The 18,647-nt window shown below is 33.5% G+C and overlaps 1 protein-coding gene and 1 pseudogene across 1 annotated transcript in view; both read left to right on the top strand.

Annotated features, from left to right (window-relative positions):
• Window positions 1-5,934: 5,934 nt before the first annotated feature.
• LOC142644145 (oligopeptide transporter 4-like) lies at window positions 5,935-16,548 on the top strand (annotated as a pseudogene).
• LOC142642936 (oligopeptide transporter 4-like) overlaps window positions 6,483-18,647 on the top strand; it is a 56,325-nt gene continuing 44,160 nt past the window's right edge. Inside the window, exon 1 of the mRNA XM_075817387.1 lies at window positions 6,483-6,501. The gene's annotated coding sequence lies outside the window, so the exon portion shown is untranslated. The remainder of the gene's footprint in view (window positions 6,502-18,647) is intronic.

Genomic DNA, 18,647 nt, shown 5'->3' with positions numbered 1-18,647 from the left:
GAAATTAAATAAATTATGTAACAATTAAACTTTTCATTTTTTTTTTTGAGAAGATAAACTTTTCATTAGTATTTCAATATTCTCATCATTTGTGCAGTTTGCTAAACGTTGATTGATTAATTATGTTAGCCGTACTCATCATTTAAATATTTAATTTAATTGATTGTAATGATTTTGTTAACAAACAAATAACTAACTTCCTTTTGGTAAGCAACATGTGGTTGTGGTGGTGAGAGGTTGCGGGTTGGATCTCACTAGAGTGTAAGAGTTACTTTTAGTGTGATTATGTTGTTGACCAAATGTGCAAGTATTTTTAGTACAAGATAGTATCTAATTTCTTGAATGCGTACAATATTCAAGCTAGATTTTTTCCAAACGGCACTATTTTGGCTTTGTGGTGGTGAGAGGTTGGGGGTTGGATCTCACTAGAGTATAAGAGTTACTTTTAGTGTGATTATGTTGTTGACCAAATGTGCAACTATTTTTAGTACAAGATAGTATCTAATTTCTTGAATGCATACAATATTCAAGCTAGGTTTTTTCCAAACGGCACTATTTTGGATGCCAAGGAATCGGCCTCTACTTCATATGCGTGGAGAAGCATCCTCCATGCGAGGGATGTAATCCTAAAAGGGGCTTTTGTGGAGGGTGGGAGATGGAAAATAAATAAAAATATGGGGCAATAATTGGCTACCGACAAAATTCCAGCCATAGGTTACCTCTCCAATGATTTTTGGACAACAAAACTCATCAATGGAGGCATTAATAAATCAATCAATCAACCTGTAGATGGAGGATTGAGGTGATTGATCACTGTTTTAGCTCGGTAGAGGTAGCATTGATAAAAAGTATTCCACTAAGTTCATCAGCCCAGTAGGATAAACTCATCTTGCCCTTCACCCCAACTGGACAGTACTCTGTAAAGTCGGGTTACAGATTTCTCTATGAAGGAAATAGCGAGCAGTCACCCTCAAGCCTTTCCTCATCACAGTCCATGGGTTTGTGGAGAAAGTTGTGGAGAATGGAGGTCCCTAACAAAGTGAAAAACTTTGTATGGCACACTTGCAGAGAAGCATTTCCAACTAAAGCTAATTTGTGCAGACAGAAAATCATTTCTGATGCGATGTGCAACAAGTGCAAGATGCACACTGAAGACTGCTCACATGCTTTATTTTTTTGTTTTGATGTGCAAGTGGTTTAGGCCTCGAATCCACAATGGCAATGGCTGCTAGCAATGCAAGGACAGATCTTCAAGCAAGTTTTGATGGAAGACAAGGATGCTACTCTATTGGCATTCACGAGCTGGGCACTATGGAATTGAAGGAACCAGATTTGGCCTAACCAGACTGCATGCCCACTAAATCAGATATTGAGCATCTCAAAGGAGAGTAAAAATGAATTTCAACTCCTCCACCCAGGCACACCAAAACAGCAACACAGGAGAAGATCCGTCTGCCTGTTCTTCCGTTTGTTTTTGACTTCTTACGGCGTGGGCTGCTTTATTGATTTTTGATTCTTTATGGCTTGCTGGGCTTTGCCTGATTGTGGGCTTCCCTTCCTTCACGCCCTCCTCCATGTTTTATTGCTAGCCTTGCTATTACTTTCTACTGCATTATTCTGTCATGCATGCCGTGATGTTTACTTGACCCAGGGCTACTGGGCTTCTTTGGGCTTGCTGTTCATCCCTTTTCTAATGGCCCAATAGACTCATTGGACTTTTATTACTTGCGGGCTCCTGCGTCCCGCTTACTTTTTTTGGGCATCCTTGGCTCGTTTACTTTCTTGGGGCATCCTTGGCCCTTTCCAGTTCTGTGCTTTCCATGGGCTTTTACTAACTCCTTGGGCTTCCTTGACCCAAGTACTTTATACTTCATCTTTGGGGTTTATGGATTCTCCATTGCCCATTACTCTCTTTACTTACATTGCTTTGGGCCTGCTGTGGCAGCTATGGCTTATTCTCACATTTCTAGACATCCATACTGCCCATGGGTTTGCTATTTATTTCTTTCTAGGCCTTCTTAGGCCCATTTACTTCTCTAAGGTCCATTTGTTTGCTTTATGGACCTATGATTCATTATTCCTATCGCTTGGGCTTAATGGTATTTCCATCCCACTTTCTTCTACCCACGTCGTTGGGCTTCCTCCTCTTTCTGGGCTTCTAAAAAAATAAGCATCTACAGGAGTATAATGTCATTGTACTTAGGGGTGTCCACGAGTCGGGTTTGTGCTCGACTTGGACCCGATCCGAATTTTTCGGGAGGTAGAAAATCAAAACCAAAATCGACCCATTTTGGATGGTTGAATCATCGGTTCGGGTCCATCGGTTTCGGGTAGGTTGTCGGTCAGTTTTAGGTTTTGAAGCCGGGGTCGATATTTCGCCGCCGATGCCGATATTTTGTCGGATCGGTCAAGATCTGGCCGATATTTGGTCGGATCCGTCGAATCTGGATTAGATCTCAACGAGATCTCGCCGAATCAGGTGGATTTCATATTTCTTTTTTGTTGGAAAATCAAAAATATCGCGTGATCTGGTAGATTACAACAGATTTTAAGAGGCTCTTTGTCAGAAAACCTTTGGATCTCGCTAGATTTTGTTGATTTTATGGTCGGGTAGGGTGGCTCGAGTTTTTGGAGAGGAAACTCACCAGCTGATTTGAAGGGATCGGGTTCTGTGGGTGGTGACCTGCCGGCGACTGTCGGGTTGATCGGTTTGGGTAGTGGCCGGTCGGTTTCAGGCGAGTCTAGCGGGTTGAGCGAGTCACTGGGTTGTGTGGACACCCCTAATTGTACTTGCGAAATATCGAATAATCTATAGTGTGTGTGTATATATATATATATATATATATATAACAACTAAAGATATTTGATTTTTGGTTAACTTCATAATATTTTGCTACATAAACTTTTGTATAATTGAAATTTTACATGTCAATATTCTAATACTAGTCTCTTCGCATGCGAATTGTGTGTACTCATAAAATTGAGTTCCAAAAGGAAAAATTAAGCTCAAAAGTGTGCCGCACAATTTGGTCATGTTTTGCAAGGAATAAACAAAAAAAATTCACATCCCACATCGTTCATTTTTCAACCTCAAATTTATTCTACAGGAAGGGTCCTAATCCATGGGTTTTAGACACATAGGAAAGTGATCAAAGACACCTAAATAGGGTGAAGGCTTGATATGATCAAGATTCAAGGCTCCCGAAAGGGTTTTAGCACTCTTTTCTCAAGTATTTTTTATCCTTTAGTTAAAATTTTCTCTTTTGAGTGCTTTGGTTGGAAAAGGTATAAATCAAAAGTCCAACTGTTATATAGATTATAGAATATTGATGATAATATATGACATGTGTAATTTAATTTTTACAAAAACAAAAAATTTAAGAATTCTTCTTTATGAAATGAAGCTTCACACATCTCATGCCTGCTAGAAATGTTCCATGAAAATAGATGCCATCATTCTTTTTTCTTGTCAAAGACAATTATTTTTTTTACAGAATTGGTGGCATAACTCACAATGGAATGAAGTTAGATAATATAAGGGCGGTGATTGTTACACACATGATGTGTTTTTTTTTTTTTTTTTTGTTGAGAAAAAAAATGAGTAAAGAAGAGCAATTTGAATTGGCGTCTTCTACTAAGGCATGACCATGCCATGGTGTGTTTTTAGTTAACACAATTTACCTATAATATATGTTGGGAAATTTAGACCCCAGTTGATAGAATTAATAAGTTTTAAACCAAAGTTGTTAATTAGATTTATTATAAATAAACCTTGTTAAAATGAACTAATATCAATATCATGCATAACAAAAAAGTAAATTAGACAAGATATGATGACCCAAGAAAACTAATGAAACAAACTAGTTTTACAGTAAAAAACTTAGGGTGAAACCTTCCCGAAATTCAATCCACTATAATAAAGAGAAGTTTCAGATCTAGTGCAAAACCTTTGTCCGTAGACTCTACAATCCCCGTAGATGAACTTACAGTAGAAACTTTCTACCGTTTCAGAATCTTTGAATTTTTTAATATACGAACGTCATCCTTTTGCACAGATCCCAGTACATGACTAACCAATGATGCACAACTCCTAGTATGAGATTAACTCTAGCAATTTGAAGATGTTGTTGGCTGCAAAGTTTTTCACTTCATCAACAATGAAGATCAAGAAACACTTGGTTATAAAACCCTAAGGAGCAAGACGTAGTAGCTTCTTTCAGAGAGAATAAGGCACTAGGTCACTTTTTGCATGTGTTCTCTTTGTATTCTATTATGTGACGGCTTTTAAAATAAGCCTTATATATGTCTAGGGTTATGAGAAAAGAAACCCTACACATACATGCCAGCTTGGGCCGAAAATTAGATCTGAAAATTCTGATTTCGTAGATCTCGATAGATATTTTTGTTGAGCTTCTGTTGAGATATCTATCAAGTTTTCTTCATTAAACCTCGATAGATATTATCTGTTGAAATATTTGTCGAGTTTTAATGAACAACACTTCTTTACTTGTTTCTTGGACAAATTTGCATGGTTTCAATACTAGACTTGAACTCTTGTTCGTTGAAGTACTAAACTCATCCTAGATCTACGTTTTGTCAAAAGATTAGTCAATTTACAATAACATATGTTTTAACAAGTTCCACATATGTCCTAACAATATAAATATTTCATTTATTCAGGAACAAAAATGTACTTAGAAAAAGAGAAAGAAAAGTATATATGACATAACCTATCTCAACGCCGTTAGGTGTCATCCCTCAATGAACAAAATCTATCCTTAAACCATTGACAATTTACACCTAATCCCCCATCCAAATCTTCCCTATTTTAACCTTTTAGAATTCAGATACCTTAGTGGTTTCACTTAGTAAGGACTTGATTAAGCTTTGATGCTATATACTTTGTACAACAATTTTAGTCCTTCTAGTTTGTTTATGTATATAGCCCAAATGTTGGCTTCCTATGGTGGGAATGTTGCATTAAGGAAACTGTTTGATTAGAGAATTAGCTCCATGTTCTCTGTTTGCTTTTTGGAAACTTGTGTGAACTGATTTCGGTTTATCAATAAAAATTTGAAAAGTATATATAGGACCATAATATTTTTCACGACTTCTTGCCACAACTATGATGTGACAAGTGTGATTGGTGAAGAAAAAATGGTGGGTATTTGCGAAAATGATGGTTAACCATTCACAGTCTGTCATGTTAGAATTGTGGCAAAACAGTAGTAGGATAATTTGTGGTCTTAGAACTACTCATAAAAATTTCTGACTTTCTCTCCCTCTCTCTTAAAAAAAAGAAGCTATTACTTGCTATCTTACACAACCTTAGACAATTTGTATCTTGAACAACTAATTCCCCGGTCCAAACCTTTCCCATTCCAACCTTTATAAATTCATATACCTAGGACCTAATTTGACATAACTAGGTCTTGATTAAGGTTGATACTCTTTGCCAAAATTGATGTGACACAATGGAAAATTATTTAGTAATCCCGAAGTATGGAAAAATAGTGTTTCCTCTTCTTACATTTATGATGGATCTTACCATAAATTTAATGAGTGGACCCCACTATAAATGTGAGAAGCGAAAACACCATTCTCCATACTTCAAAAGTACCTAAGAATCACTCAGAACCAGTAAAAATTTGCTAAATTAATAATTTGTAAAAATATTGTAAAGTAATTTATAATTGTAGCATTGTTTTGGAGACTTAAAGAGAGTGGTTGACTTGGGTGTTGGGACGTGAGATGTGTCACATTAATTTTAGCATTTAATTTCCTTAAGAGAAAGTCAAGGAGGATTTAAACCAAAATCAGTTTATAATTAACTATCAAATCATTAAAATACACCAACACCATAAATAGCTAATAAGGCCCTTCTTATTCCAACATCTAGGCTCTTGCTAAAACCAACATTAATTTCTCTCACCCATGGCCACCCTAGAAGTGCGAACACCATACCCTAATACCACCACCACCACTGAAACACACATCTCAGCCACCATGGATGACGTGAATGAAGACGAGCTCTCACCCGTCGAACAAGTCAGGCTAACCGTGCCCAACATCGATGACCCAACACTACCTGTATGGACCTTTCGAATGTGGACCTTAGGCTTACTCTTATGTGCAATCCTTTCCTTCCTAAACCAATTCTTCTCCTACAGGACTAAGCCCCTTCTTGTATCCCAAATCACTGTCTCAGTGGCCTCTCTCCCCATTGGCCGCTTCATGGCTGCCACTCTCACCACAACCAATTTCCGAATACCCGGGTTTGGATCCAGGTTGTTCTCTCTTAACCCGCGTCCATTTAACATGAAGGAGCATGTACTTAATACTATCTTTGCCAATGCTGGCACTGCACTCGGAAATGAACCAACTTATGGTGTTTTTTTTTTGGCTATAACTTATGGTGTTTATATTATTGATATAATCAAAGCCTTTTATCACCAGAATATTTCCTTTTTTGCTAGTTGGCTTCTTATCGTCACTACTCAGGTAATATTCACCTTTTTTTATGGCTTTTTTTACAGTGTGTTTTTCTTTGGTATTTTGGAGGCAAAAGTTGGTTTTCCATTTGGCTAATTATTTTTGCACATAGAGATACGGTCAACATGTGATATCGTGTTTTAAAAACACAATTTCAATTATAATTATAAAATTGTAATTTTGAAAATAGGTTTATACAATTTTAATTGAAGTCATATTTTCAAAATATAATTTCAACTTGTGTATATGTATGTATACACTATACGTAATAATAATTACTTTTTTTCTTTTTAAATTTGAGAAGTGTAGCAAGCACTGACGGCTCCACGTTAGAGTCAGGGTGGTCACAAACTCACAGGACCACCCTGGCCTGAAAAAAAAATCATTATTATATATAAATTTTAAAAATTTATGATTTTTTTTACCTTAAAAAAAAAGTGTGATCACCCTAAATATTTTTTTTTTAGGTCCAATATAATTAAATTTTAGACAAAGTTTAGCAACAAACTTGATTGTAGATTAAGGCTACAACTCCACTAAATATTTTTTATTAGATATGAATTTTAGCCATTCTACAATTAGATTACATTTTTTTTTCTTTTATCCTCCATACTTGCAAAACTTCAAGAAGATTAAAGATAAATAGCTTATGTCATCAATCAAATGTTTAATTTTCGAGTTTTTGTAGTATAAAATTATACGCAAAATATAAGTTTATGGATCAAATAGCAAATAACATCTGATTGACATGAAATTTGACATGTATTTTAAGAACATAAAAAAACATATAATTCAATGGTTAGATTTTCAAAATATGCAGTCATGTTAATTTGTTTAGTGAAAGTTGTAATCTTAGGCTACAATAAGTTTGTAGTCAAACTTTGGTTCTTTTAACAATATATTGGGCCTTTACAAACAAAAAGAAAAAATCCAAAACAAATTTATTTAACTAAAATTTTGAAAGAGATATAACTTGTAGCATTGATAATGAGATATAACTATCTTTCTTATTAATTATTGTATAATTTAAGTTTCTTAATGACCACTGTATAAAATTTTTTGGAGCTGCCACTGGTAGCAAGGTCATTATTATGAATAAGCAATCTTCGTTAAGCCAATGTATATATATATATACACACACACACACACAAAAGAAGGTTCACAACTACAAAACAAGCAGCAACAAAGCTGCAAATAAACCCTCATTGATAAAAAAAGCCGAAAGCCTCAACTACAAATTGACACCAATTCAATACAACAAAGAGAAATGAGATACAAACACCTCTGTAACAAAAAGAAAGAGAGGAAACTCAGCTACACCATGGCCTCTACCAGAGATACAAGCTCCATTGTAGCAAAAAACTCATCTACATCACAACCTAAATTAAAACATAACAACAATTATTTTGGGGTCCAAATTAATTGCAAGCCTTCCACACATTGCCCAATCCTTTGCATTCACCTTACCAGGAATAAAGACAGCAGCTCTCCACTTGACTTCATTCAATATGATAGTCACCATCTGGTCTTCATTCCCTTGCATGCCAGAAAATCTACAATTATTATTAAAAGATTGTTGCTAGGTAAATTTCTCATTTTTTTTATTTTTTAAGGTAAGCAAGGTAACTTGAATTTAGGGCTGTATATGAACCCAACTTGAGCTTGGCTTAAGAAAAATATTGTTTATGTGTGTTTGTTTAGTAAATAAGCCAAGTTCAAGCCCAATTTTAAGCTCAATTAATAAACGAGCCAAGCTCAAATATAATAATTAGTTTGTGAACAAGCTCGTAAAAATGAGAGCTCAAATTAACTATATATAATACTATATAGTTATTTGTATACTTGTCTAAAAGTGTATTTATATAAACTTGAAATTGAGTTGTATAAGTTTGTAAATTAGTTTATATGATATAAAATTATTATTTGTAGTTTATTCATAACATGTTGTAGTAAAAATTTATAAATTTATGAAGGGTTAAAACATTTTAGTCTTGGTTTTATTATATATAGGAAAAAAAATAAGTTAATCAAAAGCTTGTGAACAAGCTCAAGCTCGCGAGACATGTAAATGAACTAAGTTTGAACATGTAATTTTGTTTGATAATAAGCTTGAGCTCGGCTCATGTTCAAAATAAAATTAAATAAATAAGTTTGAACTTTTAATACTTGGCTCAACTCATTTACAACATTTCGTATACTATTGATTGGTTAGTGAGATTGTTATAATCACTAACTAGCATGAAGACTTTTGGCCAGGATTTTAGAAATGGTCACACGTATTACATAATAACTTCCATTTCACCAGACAGGTTGCTTAATGGATTGTACTATAGGATAAAAATATTCCATCTCAAGTAAATTTCTAATAGCCAATTTAATACGGCCTGTTGTGTAATCTTATCTTATGTGATGAAATGGATAGATGGGAAACATTTTCCAATGATGTTGCACATAAAAAAACATAAAATTCTTGCTTAAAGACAGTCAATTCTTGAAAATATGAGGAGGGGATTGCTGATTTGTTATTTATAATTATATAATTTACTAGTATATCATTCACTTCTTTATGTCTTTTAGAAAAAGAATGTTTGCTTCCATTTAATAAAAAGAATGAGTGTGAGAATAAAATAGAATCAACATTCTTGTAAGTGAAATGAATACCTAGGTGAGAATAAAATAGAATTAGCATTCTTGTAAGTTTGTAAGAGCATCCACGTTCATTTTTCCTAATTCTACCCTATTTTACCATCTAAAAAACTACTTTATCAATTATACCATACCATTTTACAAAACCCCAACATCAAGAATTTTTATTTTTCTATCATACTCATTAAAATAATATATCTTCACAATAAAATATATTTTTCCTTTTTTTCCCCAATTTTATCCTCACTGAATCCTATTACTTTACTGTTCAACTTCTTCTCTTCCAGACTCCTCCTCTACACAACTCCAGATCGGCGAAACTAAATAAAAAAAAAAAAAAAACCATCACGCCGATCAACGGCATAGCCATCACAACGCTGATCTTCCAGACTTCTCCTCCATCATCCATATCAACCCAACTCCTCCATCATCCATCAACCTAGATCGGCGAAACTGGAAAAAAAAAAAAAAACCATCACGCCGATCAACGGCACAGCCACCACAACGCCAATCTTCCAGACTCCTCCTCCATCATCCATCAACCTAGATCGGCGAAACTGAAAAAAAAAAAAAAAAAACACATCACGCCGATCAACAGCACAGCCACCACAACGCCGATCTTCCAGACTCCTCCTCTATCATTCATATCAACCCAACTCCTCCACACTACTCCTCCATCATCCATCAACCCAGATCGGCGAAACTGAAGAAAAAAAAAAAAAAAAAAAAACCCCACCAAATCCAAAGAAATCCATGCCGATCGCACACCCAGACTCCTCCTCGATCGGACATATCAACCCACACGCCGATCGCAACCCACACCTCCAAAGAAACCCACGCCGATCACAACCCACAACAAAAAATCCATACGAAACCATCCACAGCTCCGATTCAAACCATTGGGGCCGTCACGCCGACCCATTGGAGCCATCTGATTCCACCGTTGAGCAAACCCACGGGGTCTTGAGTTTGACCAGTGAGAGAGCAAATGAGAAAGAGAGAAGGAAGAGAGAGAAAATAAAAGAAATAATGAGAGAGGAGAGAGAAATTCCCAGGTTAAAAGGGGTGAGGGAGAATTAAGTTTTTTTATTTTTATTTTTATTTTTTATCCCATTAGCTACAGTACCATCTTACATTTGAGATGGTACTGTAGTTCAGTTGTATTTTTTTTTTTCAATAGTTACAAGATACCACATTCAATGGAGCAAAAAATTTGGGCTTGAATTGTAAAAAATTGCAAAAGAGAGCTCCATATCCCATATCCCACATTCAATGCTGATGCTCTAACAATAAGCCTAGAGTTGCAACTTTTCTTACACACTTTTTCACAACTCCTGATAATAAATTATTAATAATAAATAATAAAGTAGTGTCAATTGTATGCTTATATGAGAATTAATAACAACTTATCTATTCAAAAATTGTGAAAAATATTATGTTGCATTACTCTATCTTGAACAGATACAACTTGTGTCTAATGTATTTGTGCATTAGACACGATACAATACTTTCATTCCTTCCCACTGTACTTTCAAATTAAGTGAAGAATAGATAAAATGTTCCTTAAAAATTCTTTGCATTCCATTTATTTATTCATATTCATTTTACCCCTTTAATACGCAAGATGTATAGTTTATCATGAAGTAATATAAAATTGGTATACATCAACTTTTGTTATACTCCAACAAAATGTGTCGCCACAATGTAAAGAGACTATAAATTGACTCGTTAGGAAAATAATTTATGACCAAGTCTAACTTGATAAGAAATACATTTTATGGATAAAATTGAAATTCACCAGTTTTTTTTTTTTTGTAATTTTCCCAATGAATCTCCACATACACATATATTCATGTACACCTACATAAAATATTATATATATATATATATATATATATTATAAAAATGATAAATTGCAAATTTCACTCCTCTCCTTTCAGGAGTAAATGGAATCGATCTTTTCAGGAGTAAACTAATGGAAAAAATAAAATCCCTCAAACCAACAGCAATAATAACGATGACTCTCGCTGCCTCAACTCAACTTCACACCAATCCCAGTCCTCTCTTACTCTTTTCCAAACGACAACTCCAAGTTCGCAAGTTCCGTGTTTTCCAATGCCGAAGACTCAAACAAACAACACGCAGTTCACTCCGTTCCCAATTCGAATTTGAAGACGTTTTTCAATCCCTAATTTCTCAATTCCCTTCTGTCAATTCCTTGGAATTCATCGCTCCGGCACTCAGTTGCGCCTCCGGTTTCGCTCTCAACCAACCGAAGAATCGGCGGAGACTTCGAACGATTCCAATATTGGAGAATGAATGAATTCTCTTCACCAGTCCGACGTCGTTTAACCGGTTCATGTTCCTGCGATGCCCTTCCGTATCGTTCGCCGGAAGTGAAGACGTGAACGAGATGTTGGTGAAGGAAGACAGGCATTTTGTGAGGTTAAAACAGAGGAAGAATGGTGATGAGGAGTGAGATTGAGATTGAGATTGTGAGTGGTTTGCAATTGGAGTTTCAGAAAGTTTGTGTGAGTACGGAGGATGGAGGAGTGGTTTCGTTGGATTGGCTTGCGAATTTGGACTTGGTAGTCCGTTTTAGCTTTGGGCCAGGTTTGCACTTCGTCTTCACTTAAACGGTACCGTTTGAGGTTAATTTGACAAAAATAAAACATGCCAGCATGCACACGTTCCATTTAACAGCAAAAACTAACCGTGGGATGAATTACTAACGGAATCAACCTTCAGGTGTAAAAATTCAAACAATCCAAAATTTCAATGCCGTAATTTGGAATTTACCCTTATAAAGTACAGTGATTACAAGACATCAAATTACAAATTAGTAACGTTATTTCTTATGTTGGATTGGGTTTCAGGTATTAGGCTATGGTTGGGCTGGACTACTGAGGAAATATGTGGTGGAGCTAGCCCATATGCGGTGGCCTGCAACTCTCGTTCAAGTCTCACTTTTTCAGTATGTAACTTTTCCTTGTCACTAATGAGCTTGTAGCTGGTTGGCATCTACCTCTCCTGCTTTCTGTGTCACGAGTTTGAAAAACAAAATCCCTATTACTTGTGACCTAAAAAAAAAAAAGTTCCTTTGCAAACTCAAGTTAAATGTCAAAAAAATTGATTGTTTTAAATTTTACACCATTATACCTACTAGGTGTGAGCTCTTGAACTTCTTACTAGACCTAAAAACAATTGGATTCAAACTCGAAAGAAAAAAAGTGGGTATGGGTAAAAGATTCTAACCTGTGCAAAACTTGGTCAACCTAAAACCCAATCCATGGAGAACAAGGGGATATTGGTTTAACGCATTAGCCGACAGCCGAACACACCTAAGGGTCCAAAACACAAGTTTGTCCAAAACTTAAAAAATAAAAAAATAAAATCATTTATCAATTTTTTTAATGTGAATATTTTAAAAAACCATCATCTCATTTTGGTTTTAATTTATTTAGGTTATTTGACTTTTTTTTTTATAGGCAAGTTATTTGACTTGAATGGTTGTAAGTTGTAAAAATTTTGTGATATACCACCTATTAGAGGGAATATGTATTGTTTATGGTTGTTTGTAGAAGTTTACATGTAATTGTATAGTATATAGAAGAGAGGTTTTCACATGAAAAGAAGCTGCAAGAGATAAACTTCTACTCCAATCTAGACATCTAAGAGTTGTAATGTCTAAGGAGGAAATCACATACCCAAATGCATTTATATTTAAGGAAAATGCTAATAGATGCCCTTAGGGCAATGGTGAACAATTTATTTAAAGAAATTTTTATGGGAAAAGAAAAGAAAAAAAACAATTTAATGTTTTGATAGTTTTTTTCATTTCCCATAAAAGTGGTGTCAAAACTTTTCTAAAATTGATTGTTAACTATTGCCCTAAGAGTACTCGTTAGCATGACCCTATATTTAATCTAAGATCTACCATGGCCATCCCACCCTTTAAGGTCCATGCTCCTAGCCTCATACCAAATTTTGGTTCAAATAGACTTTGGAAGTCCAATATTCTCTAATAAATTAATGTGAACTTTTTAATAAAAATTAAATAAATTCCATAAATATTGTTGTGAAATTTTAAAATATTTGTGAGTGCATGAATAGCACTAAAGTATAGTTTAGCAAGTGCGAGCTCGAGTTCACAGGGACTTGTGTTTATGGAGGAAAAATAAACAAACCTCAACTAAATAAATACTAATCTATAGTCCAATAAAAATGGATTATTTTATAATTAAATAAAACTAAACAAACAATTAATTTAAATAAAAATAATAAAAGGCAATAAAAAGATGTAAACAATCAAGAGAAAAAAAATTAAGGTTTTTGAATCCGCTCTAGAATTCAATCTTGTTATCATGGAAAATATTCTCACTAAAATCCCTATATTCTAAAATCTAAAACATGCTTTTCTTCTCTTCATAAATATAAAATCAAATCATTAAAATTGTATTTGTTAACAAACAAATCATAAGAGATATTCAACCTTAAAATCAAACAATAATAAGCAAAGTATTCAATTGATTAATATCACTCTAAATCACGAGAAAAATATGATTGAACTCATATTTGATTTAAATCATATTTTCAACAATTGATATGAAGTAGAACAATTAAATTATTAAAGAACAATCAATGTGGGAAAAATCAAATCTCATAAATAAATATTGATAATCGTAAACAATGTTTCATCCTCAACTTTATTTGACAATTTGGCTATTCATAGTCATTGAAATAAAACAAAAATAAGCAAATACTAAACATTAAACTAAACAAGAAAAACAAAAATAGATTGAAGAGAAAAGCCACAAAGAAACTCCACATGTGGTCCAATTGTCTCTCTAACAACTCTAATTTGTTTTTCTGTGAAACAATAGAGAAGCTTGAGTTAACAAATAAGCAAGGGTAGTGTTTATCGCATGCTTGTGTGCATATTGAACACAAGTGTATATTAGCACTGAAATCTTGAGTTTACCTCGCGATTTTAAAATTGAAAATGAGAGTTAGACTCACGATTTTAGTGTTATTTAACACTTGTGTGGATGCACACAAGTATGTAATAGGTTTTATTCGATAAGCAATTAGGACTCTCAAGCCCATGCGTAGTTCTCATCTCCATGTCAGATTGACTCTTGGCCTTAACTATTCTCTTCTTCTTTGTTTTTATTCTTCTCTTTTATTCACTCCTGGGCTGGATTGAAAAGATTTGCCATGCATCCGGTGTATGTAATACCCCCTAAGGTTGGATTTAAGTTGGCTTGACAATTGGCCTAGCCTTGTAGCATCTAATGGTTCACATGAACTTAAACTATGAGGATATATATATATATATATATATATTTTTTTTTGTCTTCCACTAATTTTGACTAGCTTGTAACCTCATGCATATGCATAGATACACTTAAATATATACAATTAGATACATAATATAATTCCTAAAATATATAATTTAAATACTGTTGATAATCATTTTAATATTTTATTAACTTTTTAAATTTTTTTGTAAGGATATTATTAGGTATAAAATGTAAATTGTCCATGTTTATTATTATTATTGTGAAACACTTTTTTTTTTACAATTAATTTATTCTAGACTCTTTAGTTTTTGTACTTAATAACTCACTTGGATGAATATTTATGATGTGGTCCCACATTTGATTATAAAATTAAGAAATTAAAATCTTTAAGAATAAATAATTTAGGACACGTGGCGCAAAGTTGGAATTCTAATTTGAGTTTCTCTCCGTTTCACCTATTATATATATATATATAGATAGAGAGAGAGAGAGAGAGAGATTAGCATGTAAGGCCTTTATTATCTATAAAACAATTAAAGTTTATAATTAGTCACAAATTAAAAATAAAAGTATGACTAAATATGCAAATAGAGTAATTTATTTATTATATTTCATGCACATCAAATATTAGTGCATAGTGTAACAATATTTAATTTTATTCTTGGTTTGATTTTAATTTTGAAATGACAAAAGAAATACTCTTACAAATGCAGATTGATATTCATCTCTGAGCATGATATAGTCTCCTTGTGTGGTAATCCACGTCCTTCATATCATAGCATTTTAGTTTTACCCATAGTGGTATTTTCTACACAAAGACTTAAACAATGGTGGAACAGCTAGAAACAAATCCAATATGCAACTGTTGAGATAATCCAATTCCTATTAACTGGTGTTGCATACAAAATCATTCTATCATCATATATTTTGTCGCAACCTCTAGAAATATTTTAGCCACACACTTTCCTGGTAGCCCATAAAATTTTACCACCATTTTTTGAATACTAATCACTCTCAACATAGATGGCTACCAATGTCTCTATGTTCCATAGATGAATGAAATTAAATTACTTCCATTTAACCTAAAATGTTGATATGAATTATGCAAGGCTTTGCACGAGAAAGAAGAGAAACGGTTCTCAGGGGCAAAGTTCTTCCTAATTGCACTCATTTGCAGATTTACATGGTACACAGTGCCAGGGTACCTCTTCTCAACACTATCAAACATCTCATGGGTTTGCTAGGCATTCTCCAAATCAGTCATGGCTCAGCAGATTGGCTCAGGCATGAAAGGACTCGGACTAGGAGCAGTGGCACTGGATTGGGCTGCAGTGTCATCCTTCCTATTTAGCCCCCTTATCAGCCCCTTCTTCGCCATTATGAAAGTTTTTGCAGGCTGTGATTGATTGTCTACATTGCAATTCCTATGGCATATTGGGGATTTGACTTGTACAATGCTAGTAGATTTCCCATTTTCTCTTCTCAGTTGTTTACATCCCAAGGTCAACAATACAACATATTAGCTATTGTCAATAACAAGTTTGAGTTAGATCTAGTCGAGTATGAGAAGCAAGGACCAATTCATTTAAGCATGTTTTTCGCTCTCACTTATGGCTTTGGCTTTGCCACTATTGCTACCACCCTTACACATGTGACACTCTTCTATGGAAGGTAATGTATCATTGAAATGCTTTTTATATATATGGGTTTTCAATTCGAATACTATAAATTATATGCTATCTCCAATTTCATAAGCTTGAATGCTAATTTCATTGTGCTTATATCTTGAAACTCAAAGTTTATACCCAAACCTTCACATTTTGATACAAATTCAATTCACAGAGAGATTTATGAGAGATTTCAAGCTTCTTACAAGGGCAAGGAGGGTATTCATACAAAATTGATGAGGAAATACAAAGACATACCTTCGTGGTGGTTTTACTTGTTACTCATTGTGACACTTGCAGTATTACTTGTTCTCTGTACTGATTTGAATGATCAAGGCCAGCTGCCATGGTGGGGGCTCCTTTTTGCCTCTGCCATAGCCTATTTTTTCACCCTTCCAATTAGTATCTTAACTGCCACAACAAACCAGGTTATTGGGTAAACTTTTTCTCATTTCACCTCTTATTGCGCCAAAAGTTTGATGTAATTAAGAAAAAAAAGTTGAACTTGTTTCATCTCTCATTTCACCTTATCACTTTGGGAACTACATGGAAAGCATAGCATTAGCAAGTTTTTATTGACAGTATGGTATTCACAAATAAACACACAAGTGGAGAAAGTGTTTCATATGGTTTATATTAATATCTAAAAATTCAACTTCAAATGGAAGTGCACATTTTCCTCATAAAGTCTTGAGGGTTTTTTTTTTTTTTTGGAATAATTTAGTCCATGAAGTTTCAAATAAACCTTGTTAATCATCCAAAGTTTTAAAAGAATAGATATTGATCCTCCATCCACTTTTCTTAGTTTTATTTATTTATGGAGTATCTAATAGTGCAATGATTCTCTGCTAAAAAAAATAGTGCAATGATGACTTTTTTAATGACATAAGTTATAACTACTTAACACAATTGCAACTAAGACCTGAGCCCATTTTTATTTGGATCTTTAACCAAACCAAAAGAAATCCTCTTCCCCAATTCAAACATATGCACTATTTTTTAACCCTTAATGTGACCTCTCATCTCTAACTTTCCCCTCCTTGATCTCAGTAAACTTCCTTTTTGATAATCTTCCTCTTTACATTGGCTGGGCTGATTGGAGTCCTTAAAGTTGAATCTTTTTAAGAGTAGAGTGACTTAATTACTGAGCAATTGTGGTGTATTGTGATATTATTTGTATTGGATTTAGATTAATTTAAATAAGTATTCTTATGTGTCCATATTTTTTTTTGGGCTATATTAATTGTTGATTAAAAGTCTATTTCATAATTCGCAGTCCATACTTTAAGTACACTGTAATCCATGTCTTAGTTCCTTGCACATTACAAAATTATGAATCTTGCTTGAGCGACATTTTTGAACTCAGTAATATTTTATTTTAAAATACTCCAAATTGGATATGAAAGTTATATTTTGTTGCTATATGTTAGCTTTTTGGTGATGAAAAAAATTTCCTCACTAAATTTCATTACTAAAAATATTTTTTGTTGTAATGGGAGTATCTTTGACAAATTTCATCAACATGAGCATAGAAGTAGGGTTCCTATGAGAATTTGGGCTAATTCTCTAGAGCACTCATGAGACTGATTAGGCACAAAGTTAAAATGTGTTGGCTTAAAAAAGTTCATGACAACACTCAAATTTTTATGTGTGAGCAAATTTTTTGACAATCATAGTTCAAGTCTGAGTCTATTATTGACTTTGGAATAGAAATTATTGTTTCGCTAAGTGAAGTTCAATTCAAAGCACATTTTAAATGAGACATAGTGATCCATTTTTGGCTAATACACTTTATTATATTAATATTAAAATGAGTGGGAGATTGTTGGTATAATTTTATTATTAATTAATAAATAAATAGTTAATTTTCTTATTACTCTGATATTTATGTGGATTGAAATGGGTTGGTAAATGGGGAAAAAAGTGTAGAAGTTTAATTTCTTAATGGAAGTTAGTGACTTGCACTCTCCCAATTGATTCTGGAACTCCCATAAAGACAACAATTGCCATAGTATTTATATGAATTCATGGGTAGTAATTTTCGTTAGTATTGAATAAGTGCCACAAGCCTATAAATTGATTGCAACATTCGTAAAATACAGAAATATATATATATATATATATATATATAGAGAGAGAGAGAGAGAGAGAGAGAGAGAGAGAGAGAGAGAATCTCCCCTCCCTCATTGTTGTAATTATCAAATTATTAATAAAAAACCGGTTTACATATAATAAAACAATGTATATTTGAAAATGTTTTTGAGAAAAAAGTTTTATTTGGTGGAGCTTTGGATTAAGCTATTAGTATACAACTAGCTTATAACTCCGTGCATATGCATAGATACACTTAAAGATATACAATAAGATGTATAATATAATTCTTATATATATATATAATTTAAATACTATTGATAGTCATTTTTATATTTTGTTAACTCTTTAAAAAGTCTTGTAAGAATATTATTAGGTATAAAATGTAAACTGTCCATGTTTATTTATTTATTTATTTTTCATTTATTTATTACTTCTTAATTTTTAT

Source organism: Castanea sativa, chromosome 7 (assembly GCF_040712315.1).
Source record: "Castanea sativa cultivar Marrone di Chiusa Pesio chromosome 7, ASM4071231v1".
NCBI lineage: Eukaryota > Viridiplantae > Streptophyta > Magnoliopsida > Fagales > Fagaceae > Castanea > Castanea sativa.
Note: the sequence above shows the minus strand (reverse complement) of the source record. Positions and strands in the feature narration are given on the sequence as shown.